Below are 15,947 nucleotides of genomic sequence, written 5' to 3'. Positions count from 1 at the left end.
AGGGGCACGTCAATATCAAATAGAATTCAAAGGTACAAAGCAGCATGGCAATGCTGATGGGCTGTCGCGCCTGCCACTACCTGAAGCAGAAGAGACGACGAAAGTTGACCCTGTTGAGTTATTTCATTCGACCATCATCGAGTGTTTACCAGTCACCAATGCAAGTATTGAAAGAGAAACCAGGAACGACCCAACACTGTCCCGAGTTTACGAGGTGACAGTGAAGGGATGGCCAACACATGGTGATCCTCTGTTACCGGCATTCTCGGCAAGGCGAGACCAGCTGTCCGTCTGCCATGGTACTTTGACGTACGGGACAAGAGTGATTATTCCTCCCAAGTTACGGGAAAGAGTTCTAAAGGAACTGCATGAAGGTCATCTGGGGGGAGTTAAGATGAAAAGTCTTGCTAGGGCTTATGTATGGTGGCCGGGTATTGACCAACAGATAGAGGAGTTGACAAAAAGCTGCGCTGGGTGCCAAAAAGTGCAAAATGCACCTCCGATCGCACCGCTACACCCATGGGAATGGCCTTCAGCCCCATGGCAATGCGTACATATTGACTTTGCTGGTCCATTCATGGACTCCATGTTCCTAATTGCGGTGGACGCACATTCCAAATGGCCAGAAGTGATCAAGATGAATACCACTACTTCAGAAAAGACAATTGCGGTGTTAAGAACAATATTCGCAAGGAACGGATTGCCAGAACAGATATGTTCGGACAACGGACCACAGTTCGTGTCGGAAGAATTCCAAAAATTCTTAAAGAAGAATGGGGTGAAACATTATACCCCTGCCCCATATCATCTGGCGACAAACGGGTTGGCCGAGAGATTTGTCCAAACATTCAAAAATGCAATAAAGGCCATGAACGATGATCAGATTCCGTTACAACAGAAGGTGGACAATTTCCTAATGGCATATCGAAACGCCGCTCATGCAGTGACTAACCAAAGTCCTGCCATGATGTTTTATAACAGGAGGTTGCGGTCCAGGTTGGACTTGTTAAAACCAAATGTGCGGAGGGAAGTGGAAAACAAACAGTTCCGGCATATTAATAACAAGTCCACTCGAAGTTTCGACGTAGGACAACCAGTGTTGGCAAGGGGCTATGGAAACGAAAAATGGCAGTCCGGAACAATTCGGGCCAGACAAGGACCTCTGATGTACACAGTAGATATTGGTAACAATGTGATAAGGCGTCATGCGGATCAACTGGTAGAATCAAGAGCAAGGGTCGAACCCATGGTTGCGACAGAGACAACTGTGGAAGACGTTAATGAACCTGAAGCATCTACCTCGGCAGGGAATGTACCTGATGATGACGTCCAATACATAGGAAACCAACAAGAAGAGTCACCTCAGCAACAAGAATCAGAGACCACTGAAAGGCGTTATCCAAGCCGAATCAGAAGGCCTCCTGAGAGACTGAACCTTTGAACTGTTTATACCTGAAGTTATATATGTATATATGTTATTATGTTATGTTAAATGGGGATATGACTGTTAAGCTAAAAAGGGAGGATTGTGGTGTATGTAACCTGTTCCACCTTAAGAGAACATAAGCCTGTTCCACCTTAAGAGATGTACTACTTTCTCTGGCTGCTGTATACGCAATACCGGTGGTGACCACCGGTATATAAGTACTGTGTAGTGATATTGTATTTAGTATAGTCCTGACCTCCAACTAGTAAAGACCTGTTGAACTTTATTCTTGTAGTCTGTGTCAGTAATTAATCTTAATACAACTGGAACACACAGACTTAACACTACCCTATATGCTCCTTGACATCCAGGGGGCTCTTGATTTGGGAGTTCCACGCTTTTTCTTTGTGGGAACATATTTGCTCTGGACCCTCACTATCTCCTCCTTGAGTGCCTCCCACTGATTTACCTTCAAGTAGCTGTCTCCAGTCCACTTTTGCTAAATCACATCTCAGCTTAGTAAAATTGGCCTTTCCCCAATCGAGAACTTTTACACTTCATCCTTTTCCATAACTATGCTAAATCTAACTGAATTATGGTCACTGCCACCAAAATGCTCTCCCACTGATACCCCTTCCACCTGCCCAGCATCATTCCCTAAAACTAAATCCAGACTTGAGCACATAATCTAGGCCGACACTCCCAGTGCAGTACTGAGGAAGCGCTGCACTGTCGGAGGTGCCGTCTACGGAAGATTCCAAAGCACTATCTCAAAGAAGAGCAGGGGAATTCTCCCCAGTGTCCTGGGCCAATATTCATCCCTCAACCAATCACTAAAAACATCACTTTGCTGTTCGTGGGAGCTTGCTGTGCGCAAATTGGCTGCCACGTTTCCTACATTACAACAGTGACTCCACTTTTAAAATTACTTCATTGACTGTGACAAGCTTTGGGGCGTCCTGAGGTCATGAAAGGCGCGATAGAAATGCAAGTCTTTCGTTCTTTCAATCAAGTGAATCATACTAACATACTGAGTGAGAGGATGTAGAGCACAAAGTATTTGACCAACTGTTCTGGTTTCTTATAATAACGTCCATTTGTACTGCCGGAGGCCTGAGGTGCAGAAAAGCTATACAGTCCCCAGTGGTCAGAGCGGAGCGCCTTGGTGTTAACGCAATTGTACCCGCGGTGGATGTTGAAAGCGTTAAGGTAAGTAACCAAAATATTTAATTGAAACAAGGACTCTCACTTAGCAACCGCCTCTGCTAATGGTTAGCAGCTGCATCCAGAACCTCGTCACTAAGGTAATCACGCTTTAACGAGGTGCGAACTGCTAGAAGGCCTGACCTGGGCTGCAATCAGCACCGCCTTTTAAATGGGTAAGAGCAGGTTAAGAACTTATTGAACTGCCCAAAACAGCCGGAGTGCTATTACAGGTAGACGACCCTTTATCCGGACTTCCGAAAACCGAAACCCTCTAAAAACCGAAGGTTTTTTCGTTCAGCGTAAGTCGTGCGCACGACTTACGCTGAACGAAAAAACCTTCGGTTTTTAGAGGGTTCCGGTTTCGGAAGTTCGGATAAAGGGTAAGTCGTACGCACGACCCCCCGCGGACCCCCCCGCAGACCCCCGCCGACCCCCCTGCCGACCCCGACCCCCGCGCGAACCCCCCCGCGGACCCCGACCCCTGCCGACCCCCCCGCGGACCCCGCCGGCCCCGACCCCCGCCGACCCCCCCGCCGACCCCCCCCGACTTACGCTGAGCGTCAGCGTAAGTCGTGCGCACGACCCCCCGCCGACCCACCTTCCGAAAGCCGAAATTCTCCGAAAACCGAAACACGGCTGGTCCCGAGGTTTTCGGATAAAGGATAGTCCACCTGTAATACGTTATAAACGGCGCCTTTGTATTTGATGCCAGCGGTGATGGCGAACAGTTCGCGCCATTTGCCTGATGTAGGTGGCTGCGCAGGATAATCGCGGACAGTGTGAGTGGGGGGGACAGTAAAACAGTACAACACAGAAGGAGGCCATTCGGCCCATCGAGTCTGCGCCGGCTCTTTCGAAGAGAAATCCAGTTAGTCCCACTCCCTCCGCTCTTTCCCCAGATCCCTGCAATTTTTTTCTCCTTCAAGTATTTATCCAACTCCCTTTTGAAGGCTACTGTTGAATCTATGTCCACCACCCTATCAGGCAGCGCATTCCAAATCCTAACCACTCGTTGCGTAAAAAAGTTTTTCCTCACATCGCCTCTGGTTCATTTGCAAATCGCCTTAAATCTGGGCCCTCTGGTTATCGACCCTTCAGCCATTGCAAACAGTTTCTCTTAAGTTACTCTATCTAACCCTTCATGATTTTAAACGCCTCTATCAAATCTCCTCTTAGCCTTCTCTGCTCCAAGGAGAACAAATCCCAGCTTCTCCAGTCTCTCCACGTGACTGTGATCCCTCATCCCTGGGACCATGCCAGTAAATCTCTTCTGTGCCCTCTGCAAAGCCTTCAGGCCTTTCCTCAACTACCTCCTTCTGTTCTTAAATTTCAACGATTCTGTACATTTTTGTGAAGTCACCGTGCAGCTCTGCTACATGACAACTAACGGTAGATTGTTGTCACTGGTCGGTGATTTAAAGAGAATTGAACAGGAGGTTAGCAAAGCAATTCTCCACAGGATCAGGTGGTTGGAGTGTAGCATTCACAAACCGGTGCTGAAAGAGAGTCTATCAATTATTTTACAACAACTTGCCGTTAACTTAATAAAATGTACCAAGGTGCTTCACGGGAGTGATTATCAAACAGAATTTGACACCGAGCCACATAAGGAGATATTAGGACAGGTGACCAAAAGGTTGGTCAAAGAATTAGGTTTTAAGGAGAGTCTTAAAGGAGGAGAGTGAGGTAGCGAGGCGGAGAGGTTTAAGGAGGGAATTCCAGAGCTCAGGGCCCAGGCAGCTGAAGGCACGGCCGCCAATGGTGGAGCGATTAAAATCAGGGATGCTCAAGAGGCCAGAATTGGAGGAGCGCAGATATCTTGGAGGGTTGTAGGGCTGGAGGAGGTTACAGAGATAAGGAGACCATGGAGGGATTTGAAAACAAGGATGATTCCTAGGATGAGAGGGCTGTCCTATGAGGAGAGATTCTGTAGAATGGGCCTATACTCTCTGGAGTTTAGAAGAATGAGAGGTGATCTCATTGAAACCTAAGATTCTGAGGGGGATTGACAGGGTAGATGCTGAGAGGTTGTTTCTCCTGGCTAGAGTGTCTAGAACTAGGGGGCATAGTCTCAGGATAAGGGGTCGGCCATTTAAGACTGAGATGAGGAGGAATTTCTTCACTCAGAGGGTTGTGAATCTTTGGAATTCTCTGCCCCAGAGGGCTGTGAATGCTGAGTCTTTGAGTATATTCAAGGCTAAGATCGAAAGATTTTTGGACTCTAGGGGAATCAAGGGATACGGGGATCGGGTGGGAAAGTGGAGTTGAAGTCGATGATCAGCCATGATCTTACTGAATGGAGGAGCAGGCTCGAGGGGTCGTGTGGCCGACTCCTGCTCCTAATTCTTACGTTTTTATGAGAAATGTAAAATCGAGGCGTTGCTTAACCAAGACCAATGTAGGTCAGCGAGTCACTGTTGTAATGCTTGCACCTGTCTGACACCAAGCAGAGGGAGCCAAGAGGAAAATCGGCCCCTCATAGCTGCGAGCAAAAAATACAATCACAGATAATTCTACAGCGCACAACATGAGTGATGCTCACACGTCTCTGTTAATACACAGAGCGAGCAGGGTTATAGCTCTTCCCAGTGAAACTGGTCCCAATTCCGTTCAGTAATGGAAGTTGTCAATAGAGCCCGTGCCAAAACTACTATCGCATAATAAAACATCAGCACAAAGGTGAGTGTCCGTGTTGCTGCACATCACTGCACACCACTGTCTGTATCGGCAGCTTTCCTGCAACTACTGCAAACGGAGTCAAGATACAAATCAGCCACGATCTAGTTGAACAGTAGAACAGGCTGGAGCGGTTGAATGGCCTCCTGCTGTTCCTATGTTCCTACAGCAGTAATACCGAACACTCTCTGCAGCATAGACAATTTCACAATCACAGAATTACCCGATAAAGCCGGGTACACTCACATTGCACACCACTCCGCTCCTCCGATAACCAGTCCGGCAACGCCTCAATTTTAAAATTCTCCTCCTCGTTTCCAAATCCCTCCATGGCCTCGCCCCTTCCCTATCTCTGTCACCTCCGCCCGTACAACCCTCCGAGATCTCTACGCTCCTCCAATTCTGGCCGTTTGCACATCCCCCGATTTTAATCGCTCCGCCATTGGCGGCCGTGCCTTCAGCTGGCTGGAATGCAGGAACCAGAGGATATGTGCGGGCAGGGAGCAGTGGGGGGAGTAAACTCTAAACTATTCTGCAGGTCATTTCAGTGAGCGCGTGGTCAGTCTATGGAACAGGCTCCCGAGGCAGACGGTGGAAGCAGTCCGTATTGATTTATTCAAATGCAGATTATGTAGATTGCTATCAGAAATAACATTTTGGGACGCGGTATCTGAGTAACGTGAGACATGACGTGTGGTGAGTGTAGCGAGCTCGGGAGGAACAGGTGACCTTGGACCTCTGGTTCACGAAGCTTTCCACCACTGGGGGTTTTCCTTGCCTCGTGTCTGGGTCTGTTGTAGACTCACTGATAGAGATTGATCACTGTGATTAGTCAACAACTCCATTATCGTCATGTTGTGCGATGACCGGGATGGTAGAAGGCGGACGAGATGGACTTGGGACTTTTTTCATCTCACAATTCCTCTGCTCCTAAGTAAGTCCACTTGCTTCCTTGAGCTGAATCACCCATGTGCTCGCTGACCTACATTGGCTCCCGGTTAAGCAACGCCTCGATTTCAAAATTCTCATCCTTGTTTTCAAATCCCTCCATGGCCTCACCCCTCCCTATCTCTGTAACCTCCTCCAGCCCCACAACCCCCCCGAGATCTCTGCGCTCCTCTAATTCTGCCCTCGTGAAGATCCCTGATTATAATCGCTCAACCATTGTTGGCCGTGCCTTCAGCGGCCGAGGCCCTGAGCTCTGGAATTCCCTCCCTAAACCTCTCCGCCTCTCTCGCTCCTCTTTGAAGACGCTCCTTAAAACCTATTTCTTTGTCCGCGCCCTGTCCTAATACCTCCTTATGTGGCTCGGTGTCAAATTTTGTCTGATTTACGCTCCTGTGAAGCGCCTTGTGGCGTTTTTCTACGTTAAAGGCGCTCGATAAATGCAAACTGTTGTTGTCTGATCCACAAACCCAGTGATAGCCATTAACACGTAGCACACTCCCACATTTAGCTTTCTACGAGTGAAGTTGGTGTAAGAAATCATTTCACGGCCAATGTCAAACCAATTGATACATAGAAACATAGAAGATAGGAGCAGGAAAAAGCCATTCAGCCCCTCGAGTCTGCTCTGCCATTCAATGAGATCATGGCTGATCATCCAAATTCAGCACCCTGTCCCTGCTTTCTCCCCATATCCCTTGATCCCTTTAGCCTTAAGAAATATATCTAACTCCTTCTTGAATATATTTAATGAATTGGCCTCAACTGCCTTTTGTGGTAGAGAATTCCACAGGTTCACCACTCTCTGGGTGGAGAAATTCCTCCTCATCTCTGTCCTAAATGGCTTACCTCTTATCTTTAGCCTGTGTCCCCTGGTTCTGGACTCCCCCGCCATCAGGAACATCCTTCCTGCATCTAGTCTGTCTAGTCTTGTTAGAATTTTATAAGTTTCAATGAGATCCCCTCTCATTCTTCTAAACTCCAGCGACTCTAAGCCCAATCGACCCAATCTCTCTTCATACGTTATTCCTGCCATCCCAGGTATCAGTCTGGTGAATCTTCACTGCACTCCCTCCATGGCAAGAACATCCTTCCTCAGATAAGGCGACCAAAACTGCACACAATACACCTGTCAATAACTCCGGCTGGCCACCCTCATAATTGATCTCTCAAAATCGACAAGCCAATACTGTAATAAATAAGTGTTGTTCTCATTTATCAAAATGGATTTTGAAAATACACTTGAGTTATTTCTCCCCCAGGTTGTTGGTCGGTGAAATCCTGGCTGGTAATCCTCCTGCTGAAGAACCTCAACTCAGACATGAGCAAGATTTAACACTGATCAGAAAACAGGGCACAAATTTGCTCATCGTGACCCAACACTCACCAGATGAATGAGCCGTGAGCTCTTGCCAATTTTTTTTTATTGAAGAGAGTTCTTTAAACAAAGGAGGCTAAATGGGGTTGAGGTACAGGGTAGTCGCAAGCTATTTGGATGGTGAAACAGCTCGAAGGGCTGAATGGCCTCCTCCTGTTCCGATGTTCCTATGCAGTGAACCCTTCCTTATCACACACTTTGTTACTCTGTTTCAGAGTTCGATGCCTCTGTGAAAAGCAATACATCCTGGCATCTAACTTAACTCTTTGCTTTCATACTTTATACTCACACCATCTAGTTTTTCCATTCCTAGCCAGCAGAAATGTCCTACCTAATCAAGACGGAATCTATTACAATAGCAAAATACTGCGGATGCTGGAAATCTGAAATAACAACAGAAAACGCTGGAAACACTCAGCAGGTCAGGCAGCATCGAGGAGAGAGAAACAGGGTCAACGTTTCGGGTCAAACCTTTCGTCAGAATGGGAAAAGGTTAGGGAACAGAGATTTTTAAGCAGGGGCAGGGAGGAGGGGAGGAAAGAACAAAGGGAAGGTCTCTGATAGGATGGAAGGCAGGAGAGATTGAATGACAAAAGGGATGATGGTGCAAGGCCAAAGGAGAGGTAATGGGACGAGTTAAGAAACAGAAGATGGCTCGAGATGATGTGTGAATGATGATGGCAGCAACATTAACAGCTACCATGCGAGGAAACAAGAGAAAAAAATTAAAAATACAGAAATACAGAGGTCAATTTATAGTCTGAAATTGCTGAACTCGATGTTGAGTCCGGAAGGCTGTAACGTGCCTAATCGAAAGATGAGGTGCTGTTCCTCGAGCTTACGTTGAGCTTCATTGGAACAATGTAATAGGCCGAGGACAGAGAGATCAGAGTAGGAGTGGAGCGGAGGATTGAAGTGGCAGGCGACCGGAAGCTCAGGGTCACGCTCGCGGACTGAACGGAGGTGTTCCGCAAAGCGGTTGCCCAATCTGTGTTTGGTCTCCTCAATGTAGAGGAGACTGCATCGTGAGCAGCAAATACAGTATACTAAATTGCAAGAAGTACAAGTAAATCGCTGTTTCACCTGAAAGGGGTGTTTGGGGCCCTGGACGGTGGGAAGGGAGGAGGTAAAAGGGCAGGTGTTGCATCTCCTACGCTTGCACGGGAAGGTGCCGGGCGAAGGGGAAGGGGTGTTGGGGGTGATAGAGGTGTGGACCAGGGTGTCGCAGAGGGAGCGGTCCTTTCGGAATGCTGAAAGGGGAGGTGAGGGGAAGAAGCGTTTGGTGTTGGGATCACGCTGAAGGTGGCGGAAATGGCAGAGGATGATCCGTTGAATGTGGAGGCTGGTGGGGTGAAAGGTGAGGACAAGGGGAACCCTATTGTGGTTCTGGGAAGGAGGGGAAGGGTGAGAGCAGAAGTGCGAGAAATTGAACGGACACGGTCAAGGGCCATGTCAACCATGGTAGAGGTGAATTTTCGGTTGAGGGAAAAGGAAGACATACGGGGAGCACTGGTATGGCATCGTCAGCACAGATGTAAGGTTTGCAAAATTTTGGCAGCCCCCGAAGATTATTTGATTAAAGAAAACCTGGTTAGAATGTACTTTAAAAATGGTTGGAATGTACTTTAAAAACCCAGGGCATCAAAGATGGCTGCACCAGCCTCATGGCAAAAGAGAAAGACAGCCTGTCTGAACATCTCCCAGCACTGGATGACACAGGATTGAAAAAAAACAGCCTGTCTGAGTATTTAAGTACTTGAAACTGTCAATCAACTGCGGTCAGGTAGTTTCAATGCGGAACAAAGGATTGTTTGTTTACAAGCCTTCAGCAGTGTTGACTCAAGGGCTTAAGTGATTGCTGTCAATCAAGTTGCAGTTGAAATGTAACCACAGGACAAAGGATTGTTTACACTAACACTTAAGGTTTGTTTATCAAGCACTCAAGAAACCAGCGGGACATTTTTAAACTGGGACAGCTCTATTCACAAACCAGTCAAGTGAATGGGAAACGCATTCAAACCCATTACAGTCAATGGGGACAGATTGGTCCCTTTTGTGTGACCCAGATACGTCCAGATTTGGGCGCGAAGATAAGGGCTCCCAATGGGGTATAAAGATAGCCCCTCAGGAAGCCATTCTCTCTCTCTACCGCCTCGCCTCCGGTGCCTTGCCTTCAAGAAGATTGTCACAGCCCGCCCAAAGAAGTGGAATACCAGCAGTTACTCGAATTATTGGGGTATCTCTACTTCGGGCGGTGAAAAATCCAAGACAGACCGCAGGGGCACGGAGCAGGCGTTTCAACATCGTGGACTGGTGAGCATAAACTTTCTGGCCCATTACAAGGCAACCTAGATAGGTATAAGGGGCGGGAATTAAAGGGGAATTTTGTTAAATTGTAATTTTAGTCAATTTTCTCTCGATGTGTCCGTTTCTCCTCCCCGTTAAGTAAAAGTGTGCTGTATTCATAATTATTCTCACTGTATAGCAATTCATTCTTCATTTCAATAAAACATTGGCTTTCTTTGCACCAAACCACTGGTCTCGTTTTGTCTATATCGCTACTGAAATAAGTCCGGCGGTCAGAACTAAAGGGGAAGCGATTCGAACCGCATGGGGCTGGAACAGCTCACACAGCTGACTGACCAGGCAAAAACCCCGAACACCACCAAAAAAAACCCTACAAAATGGCGACCGTGGCAGGACCGTCAGCGACGGTATGCGATGTAGCAGACGGTGGTCTGGGTCTGGAGAGAGCAGCCATTATTGCTTTTCTTTTTATCACACCACTGATCTGTTTGTGGTTAGGTACCCGCAAGCTTAGGGAAGTTAAAACAGAGAGTTGGGATAAGGAAATGGAGATTGAAGAATACCAGGCCAAGATAGAGCGCCTGGTGGTCCAGTTTAGTGAGGACAAAAGCCACACGAGGCACGAGTTAGAGTACCTGAAGTGCCTAGTTACAGAGGCCAAAAGTACTGAGATGAGGGTGCGGGAGAACGCCCGCCTCATACAAGTAAGAGAGCAGGAGGAAAAGGTTAGGGAGGTAAAGGCAGCGTATAAGCTGACCTGCGACCAAGTGTTCGAGGAAGCAGATCATGGCCCCTGTAGGGAAGAGATAGAAAGCTTGAATATGGCTTTAAAGAGGGCAAAGGGGATGATATGTCTTATCAGCCCGAAGATAGGCCAGTCGGACTTTACCAGCAACCCAAATAGAACCGTCCCACAGGCAACACCCAGAACAAAGTCGGTTAGGGAATCAGAGGTCCCACGACCACCACCCATAGCTCCGAGCTTTCAGGAGCTCTGGTAGCAAAGTGGGGTGGAGGATGAGGTGGTAGAGGAAGCACAGCAGGCCCCGCTAGATAGGCCGGGACCAGGACCAGTGTACCCCCTCCGACAACGGAGGTACGGTCCGCCCGTTGATGATGATGAACAAGGGGCCATCCAGAATCAGTTTGTGGTGCCGTATGGCACCCAACAGCTCAGGGCCATGGTTAGCCACATCCCCAAGCTCACTAAAAAGGGAGACCCCTCTCTGCACTTCAGGGAGATAGAACAAGCAGCTTGTGTTAATGACTGCTATGATGCAGAGCAAGCAAAAATGCTGCCGTTTTCCCTGGGGAGTCCCCGCAGGAGTTCACAGACAGGCTGTGGCCAGTCTACTGGAGCGCATGCCCGGGAATGCCAGCACGGGCATTACTGAACCCAGCCCAATTGACTCACTGGTTCCGTTGTCTTATGACAAACAGCCTACCCCAGATCCAAGCCCAGGCCATGGCTTGGTTTCACCCCCGAAACCCCCAGACCACCGAAGAAGCGGTGATGCGCCGGCTCACAGTAGCATTTAGAAACATGAGGGGTACCGAGACGCACCAACCCAAGGGAAGAGTCCATGAGGTTAAACCTGGGAGCCAGAGTAAGGAAGAGTGGCACCAGGAGGGGAACCGTCCCTCCCAGGCTAAGTTAAATTGTTATGGGTGCGGGAAAGACGGTCACTGGAGAAAAGACTGTAAGAATCCCTGGAAACATAACAAGGGAAAGAATCCCACAGCCCCAGTCCAAAAGGTAGAGACAGGAATTCCCCCCGCCTCGGTCGAGTCACTATTGGAGGCAATGCGGTCACTTCTGACTGGCCAGGGGAGAGTAGCAGCCACCACCAGTGCTTTGACCCCGTCTGCCCCATCCCACTCCCAGCAATGACTAGAGCCAGCGCAGCCTGTCGACCGTGTCCCCGCGAAAACGCTGAGGGGAGCAGGCCCTATGTTAGGATGGGGGTGAAGACGGTGCAGGGGAGATATTCGGTGGACACTGGAGCTTCCAGCACGGTGGTCCATTCGGAAGACCTGACCAATTCACCCCGGTCTAACAAGGTCCCATTTAGCTTAATGGGATCCACAGGGAACGAGCAGGCTGGGGAAAGGTCAAAACCTTTGGCCATAGGTTTAGGATTCCTCCATACCATGTGGGAGGGCAACCAAAAGACCGACGAGGTGGCCAAGAAGGGGGACAGGGAAAGAGAGTTCTGGGACCCCTGTAGAGCAGGCCCGGTAGCAGCAATCCGGGACTAGGGAGGCACACAGGGGATAGCTTTGGCCCTGGACCAAAAGCAGGTCCAAGCCCAAGATCCCGCCTTTAAGGCCGCCCTGGTAAGGAGAAAGAATTTAGAACAGGATTACTGGCAGGCTGCTAGTTATATTAAACGATGTAAGTTGTTTAAACCCAAAAAGGAGCAGCCAGGCGGGTCAAGGTCTGAGGTTAGATATCCTCAGCCCGCAGCGGTTACAATCTCACAGGCTGCACAGGCAGGCGCTGTGGCTTGTGTTAGGGGAGGAGCCATTCCGCCCACTGTTCAGGACACTCCCCCTCTCTTATGGGACTCCGGGGAGGAGCCTGAACCAGGTTTTAAACCTGAAAGGGAAGACTCTCAGCCACTGGCAGCCGGTGGCGAGGGATTGCCCGTCCCCAGCCCAGGTTTGGGAAGGGAGGGACCCGAGGGAGAAGGGCCCCAGCCAGCAAGGACTGTGACCCGAGCTAAGGGTCCGCTCGCCAGGGTAGCCCCACCAGCGACACTCCCTAGGAGGTCTCTTCGGGTACCCCAGCCCAGGAAAGTATGGTCACCAGCTTTCCAGTGGAAAAGGGCGGTCTCCCGAGTCAGGGAGAAGCCAAAAGACAGAGGTCCCCAACCAGCAGCCATAAGCTGCGAGGGACCGGAAGTTGGGGTCAGTCCAGCTTCACTGCAGGCAGTAGCCTGCAACAGTCCTAACAGAGATTAGACTAGCCGCCCGCAGACGGGCGGCGCTTGTATATAGCTTTGTTTAAGTTTAATAATGTGTACAAGTAAATTAGAGTGTGTTAATTTTAATTTTATATTGCAATCGGTAGTTTTAAGTATTAAAGTATAAGTTTTAAGTATGGAACCGTTCCAGAGTGTTGTCTATGTGAGCCGAGGTCGCGGGACCCGATCACATTCCCCCAAGCCAGGGGACCTGGCTGTGGTAAACCACTTTTATCGTTACACTATAGTTATCACTGTTGTATTGTTATCACCGTTATCACTGTTGTATCACGATACGAGGTCGCCTCTTGTCGCGCTGTTATACCTGGGCTGACCACCTCCGACTCCGCCCATGGCTCCACCTACCTGCCCAGGTATAAAGGTAGTCGACTGGCTGGTATTCCTCCTTGTTGGACCCGATCACCCACGAGGGTGGGCTCTGTTATTTAGTCAATAAAAACCTTTAGTTACGTTCCTAACTCGTCGCTTTTTATTGGACGAATTGATAGGTATATCAATTTTATTGACTAAATTTTAAAGATGTCTACTACTGGCCAGCCAGAAGCCCTCCCAGAAGCACAGCCACACCAGCCGGCTTGGCTGCAAGCCCTCAAACCACCGTACCTGGATCTAAACCCACAGGCAGCAAACGCAGCCCTCAACTTCAAACACTGGCTGGACTGCTTCGAATCCTACCTGGAAGAATCCGGCGCCCCGCAGAGATCCAAACTAAGACTTCTGAACGCCCAAGCGAGCCCGAGAGTATACGCACTCATACAGGACACGACTACGTACGAGGCCGCTATCAACCTACTGAAACAGCAGTACCGCAGCCCGGTAAATTACATGTACACCAGGCACCTCCTAAGATCCCGCCCGCAACAGCCAGGAGAGTCTGTAGCTGAATTTTTACGGGCGCTAAGAGCACTCGGCAGGAACTGTGACTTTAAAGCGGTGACGGCTGTTGAAAATACGGAAGATAATATCCGCGATGCCTTTGTGAAAGGCCTACGGTCCGACTACTCACGGCAAAGACTGCTTGAAGCTAAAGACCTCGACCTGGACAAAGCTGAAGCCCTCGCTCTCTCCCTGGAGGTGGCCCATCAGGACCAGGAGGCGTTTTCCAGGTACTGCTCGCGACCCTGGGACTCGGGCCCGACCCCTACCGCAATACCCTTCGCAGCGCCGCCCCCGGGACCTACCTCAGCATCGGCGTCCCGGACCCGACCGGGCCCGCCACCCCCGGTACCGGCTCCGACATCGGGCACCCGCGATCGGGCCGCCGGCTGCTTCTTTTGCGGCCAGGAGAAGCACCCGAGGTCGCGCTGCCCAGCCAGGAACTCTACCTGCACAACCTGCAGGAAGAAAGGCCACTTCTCTAAGGCCTGCAGGAGCGGATCTTCAGAGGCCAGCAGTGCCTCATGCGAACTGTGGGGGCGGCCATCTTCTTTCACGGCAACTGAGGCCAGTATCCCCACACGTGAGTCATGGGGGCGGCCATCTTTGATCAAGGCAACCGACCCCAATAGTGCCTCATGTGAGTTATGGGGGCAGCCATCTTCTCCGCCATTTTGTCCTACCTCGTGGGAGACGCCATTTTACCCACCACGCCCGACTGCCACCGGGCCCCCGGACCCGACGACCGCCTCGCCCGCAGACGACAACGACTCGCTTACCTACACGCTAGCCTCCGTCACTCTGGATCAAGCCCGCCCACACCACCTGTCCAAGTCGATGATGGACATCAAAGTAAACGGCCACGCCACGACCTGCCTGTTCGACAGCGGAAGCACGGAGAGCTTCATCCACCCAGACACGGTGAGCCACTACTCCCTCCCTGTCCTGCCAACGCGCAACCGAATCTCGATGGCATCGAGGTCCCACGCCACGGACATTAGCGGCTACTGTGCTGTGACCTTGTCGGTTAAGGGTACAGAGTATAAAAACTTTAAACTCCTCATCCTCCCCCAGCTCTGCGCTGCCGTCCTACTAGGGCTGGACTTCCAATCCCACCTCCAAAGTGTAACCCTAGCATACGGTGGACCCATCCCCCCACTCACAGTCGACAACCAGCGAAGGTTAAACCGCCCACCGCGTAACACCTGCAGCCTATCCACCCTCAAGGTGCCGCCACCTTCCCTGTTCGCTAACCTCACCCCCGACTGCAAACCCGTCGCTACCAAGAGCAGGCGGTACAGCGCTGGGGACAGAGCTTTCATTAGCTCTGAGGTGCAGCGTCTCCTGAAGGAGGGCATCATCGAGGGGAGCAACAGCCCCTGGCGTGCCCAGGTCGTGGTCGTTAAGACCGGCGATAAAAATCGCCTGGTCATCGACTACAGCCAGACCATAAACAGATACACCCAGCTGGACGCATACCCCCTTCCCCGCATATCTGACATGGTCAATCAGATTGCACAATACCGCGTATTCTCGACCATCGACCTTAAGTCGGCCTACCACCAACTCCCTATCCACCCCGAGGACCGCCAGTACACCGCCTTCGAGGCGAATGGGCGCCTATACCACTTCCTTAGGGTCCCCTTCGGTGTCACCAACGGGGTCTCGGTCTTCCAAAGGGAGATGGACCGGATGGTTGACCAGAACGGACTGCAGGCCACATTCCCCTACCTAGATAACGTCACCATCTGCGGCCGCGACCGGCAGGACCACGACGTGAATCTGGAGAAATTCCTCCGTACAGCCCAACGGCTGAACCTCACCTACAATAAGGAGAAATGTGTGTTTAACACCTCGCGCCTTGCCATCCTTGGCTGTGTAGTAGAGAACGGACTCATCGGCCCCGACCCCGAAAGAATGCGCCCCCTCATGGAGCTACCCCTCCCCCACTGCCCTAAGGCACTTAAGAGAACCCTGGGGCTCTTCGCCTACTATGCCCAATGGGTGCCCAATTATGCGGACAAAGCCAGACCCCTCATGAAGTCCACATCCTTCCCCCTTACGGAGGAAGCGTGCGCAGCCTTCTCCCTCATTAAGGGAGACATTGCCAAGGCCACTGTGCACGCAGTGGATGAGTCCATCCCCT

General features: G+C 50.4%; 1 protein-coding gene across 2 annotated transcripts in view; it reads right to left on the bottom strand.

Annotated features, from left to right (window-relative positions):
• Nucleotides 1-15,947, bottom strand: part of kiaa1549la (KIAA1549-like a) — a 474,294-nt gene that overhangs the window by 365,135 nt on the left and 93,212 nt on the right. The window contains exon 1 of one of the 2 annotated variants that reach the window (XM_086008326.1): nt 5,555-5,770. The exons of the other annotated variant lie outside the window; for it this stretch is intronic. The gene's annotated coding sequence lies outside the window, so the exon portion shown is untranslated. Of the gene's footprint in view, nt 1-5,554; nt 5,771-15,947 lie in introns of those variants that run through there. 2 annotated transcript variants of the gene reach the window in all.

Source organism: Somniosus microcephalus, chromosome 15 (assembly GCF_052327205.1).
Source record: "Somniosus microcephalus isolate GS21.2 chromosome 15, FLI_Smic_1.0, whole genome shotgun sequence".
Classification (NCBI taxonomy): Eukaryota; Metazoa; Chordata; class Chondrichthyes; order Squaliformes; family Somniosidae; genus Somniosus; species Somniosus microcephalus.
This window is presented reverse-complemented; position numbering and strand designations above follow the sequence as displayed.